Below are 2,965 nucleotides of genomic sequence, written 5' to 3'. Positions count from 1 at the left end.
ATTGACTCCAAATTGCTGAAAAGAAGGACATAGATCTGTATGGTGATCTGCAGAAGAACATAGACCACAGACTCTTTCAACAGGTGCAGATTTCTAATTCATGGCAAGCTGAGTTACTAGGTTGACCAAGGCATCAAGTTTTCCCTCAAGCTTTTTATTTTCAGCAGATGAAGATGAATCTGTGGCCACCTCATGGACTCCTTTAAGGACAATAGCATCATTTCTTGCACTGAATTGTTGGGAGTTGGAAGCCATCTTCTCAATCAAATTCCTAGCCTCAGCAGGGGTCATATCACCAAGAGCTCCACCACTGGCAGCATCAATCATACTCCTCTCCATGTTGCTAAGTCCCTCATAGAAATATTGAGGAAGGAGTTGCTCAGAAATCTGGTGGTGAGGGCAGCTTGCACACAATTTCTTGAATCTTTCCCAGTACTCATACAAGCTCTCTCCACTAAGTTGCTTGATGCCTGAAATGTCTTTTCTGATGGCAATGGTCCTAGATGCAGGGAAGAATTTCTCCAAGAACACCCTCTTAAGGTCATCCTGGCTGGAGATGGATCTGGGAGCAAGGTAATATAGCCAATCTTTTGTCACTCCCTCCAGAGAATGAGGAAAAGCCTTTAGAAAGATATGATCTTCCTGGACATCAGGGGGCTTCATGGTGGAACAAACAATATGGAACTCCTTAAGATGCTTATGAGGATCTTCACCTGCAAGACCATGAAACTTAGGCAGTAAATGTATTAGTCCAGTCTTGAATGCACAAGCTTTCGTAAGTGAAATCAGGTGCAGCCATTTCCCTAAGAGTCCTCTCACGAGGTGGAGGTTGAGCCATGTTCTCAGTATGAAAATTAGTAATTGAATGCTCAAATGCAGAATATTCAAAATCACCAGCAACAGAATACTCAGAATGCTTAAAATGCTCACAATGCTCAAAATGCACAGAATGATCAAGATGCACACTATGCCTAACTAATCACCTGGATTGCCCCTAGTCATGCACTATATGCAGCAAATAATGTGTTCTCAAACAAGCACCAGGGGAGGGTTAAAACTACAACTATAGTCAAATTATATCCAAATAAGCTGAAATTTTGTGAGCAACACCCTAAAATCATGAAAAGATAACACAAAAATTCAAAGTCTAACTATGAAAACTACCTAAGGAAAGTTTAGAAAAATAAGACAATAATACTAAAAAAATAAAAACTTAGTAAATGGCTGATTTTTCAAGTTTAAAACCACAGGTCAGTTGCCACGGCATGGGAAATTTTCTTCTACCCCAAATACATATATAATAGTAGTCATTCTGATAACCGGAGCAAAAGTTATGGCCATTTTAAGTTTTGTTAAACACAAGTCCCCAAAATTTTTGTCTCTCTCAAATTCAGCCACACCAAGTGCTTCTGGTATTTTTCACACAAAATATGGACCAAAAGAAACTACCACACAAAAAATCAGCCAAAAATAACAAATCTAACTATCAAAACAAAAATCTCCAATTAAATTGCAAAATCAGTCGCTAAACACTGTTCACAACATTACACAAAAAAATCAGCATTACACAACATTACACAAAACCAGTCACAATTTTGTGAGCAACTAAATCAAGGAAGCGCTAAACAAGGGACGCGACTGAAGTGCAAAATAGAACACTACACAAAACAAAACAACACACACTCACACACTAAACAACAGAGCTAGACTCAAAACAACTAAACACTATTATGAACCCTTGGACCACTGCTCCCCGGCAATGACGCCAAATTTGATCGAGGCCGTACTCGAATCAAATAAACATTAAAAATGCAGTATCTAGGAAGTGATCCTAGATCGTCTCCCAACAAGCAATGGTCAACCAAACATTCATAACAGATAGTAATAAAACAGTAACGAATTGGGGGGTGTTTGTTTTTGTAAATTAAACAACAAGCAAATTTGAATTAGAAAATAACATAATTAAAACATGTTGTTTCCCCTTGATTCACAAGCAAGTCTCTTATCCTAGGTTACGAGGATTTATCCCTAACCAGTTCAACCACTTAATCCAACCTTAAATTAAATTACTAAGTGAAAATTAACATAAGGTTGTCATTATGTGATTAAGCAACACATACACCAATTAATCATGAACGAAACTGATCATTAAGCATGAGCGTAAATTAAGCGCAAAGACAATTAATCAAGAACTAAGCATGTATCGATTAATAGCAACAAATGCAGAGTAATTGGTGAAGAGGAAAAACTTATCAGAATTCAATAGTAATAACAAAACCTCAAAGAGAGTTGTTCTTGATCCTCAAGAGAAAACAACGCTGGGGACTTAGCCTTCCATTAATCAGTAGAAAACGAAATTGTAGATTGAAGCAGAAATGAAATTGTAGAAAACGAATTTTATTCTACTTGAACAGTGCGCATGAACAGTAAAAACTAGAATTCTAAAACCCTAGAATTATTCTCCTCTCCAAACAAACTCCATAAACTAAAACTCTGGTGCTGCTATATAAGTCTTCAGCCCTAAAGCTTATAAATCTATTTTAAGTCCAAGCCCATAAACGAAATAAAATAAAAGCTAGGCAAGATAAGATAAGATTAGATGAAATAAAATGTGGACGAAATAAAATCTAGATGAAATAAAATCTGGATAAGATAAGATTTGATAAAATGAAATTGTCTGCTCTCTTCAAGTCCAAGCCCAATTTCAGATTCAAGCCCAATTGCTTATAATTCTCCTGAAATTAAATTAAAAACACAAAATTAGTCAAGTAGGGCCAAATGATAAAACTGCATAATTAATTTGATAATTAAGGCTAATAAGTAATTGAAATGGTGACAAAAAGGGTTAAGAAATAGGAGAAAATAATGACACATCAAAAAGGGAAAACCCTAGGATCAATATTTCAATTGATTGATTAAATGTCAAACGGCTCCATTATCGTCCCTCCAAATTGTCAAGTGATTG

At 36.3% G+C, this 2,965-nt stretch overlaps 1 non-coding gene across 1 annotated transcript; it reads left to right on the top strand.

Annotated features, from left to right (window-relative positions):
* The first annotated feature begins 385 nt into the window (after positions 1-385).
* On the top strand, positions 386-492 carry LOC114401039. The gene has a single exon (XR_003664155.1). It is a non-coding gene; the product is annotated as a small nucleolar RNA R71 (small nucleolar RNA).
* The last annotated feature ends 2,473 nt before the right edge of the window (positions 493-2,965 follow it).

This window comes from Glycine soja, chromosome 19 (genome assembly GCF_004193775.1).
Source record: "Glycine soja cultivar W05 chromosome 19, ASM419377v2, whole genome shotgun sequence".
NCBI classification, from domain to species: domain Eukaryota; kingdom Viridiplantae; phylum Streptophyta; class Magnoliopsida; order Fabales; family Fabaceae; genus Glycine; species Glycine soja.
This window is presented reverse-complemented; position numbering and strand designations above follow the sequence as displayed.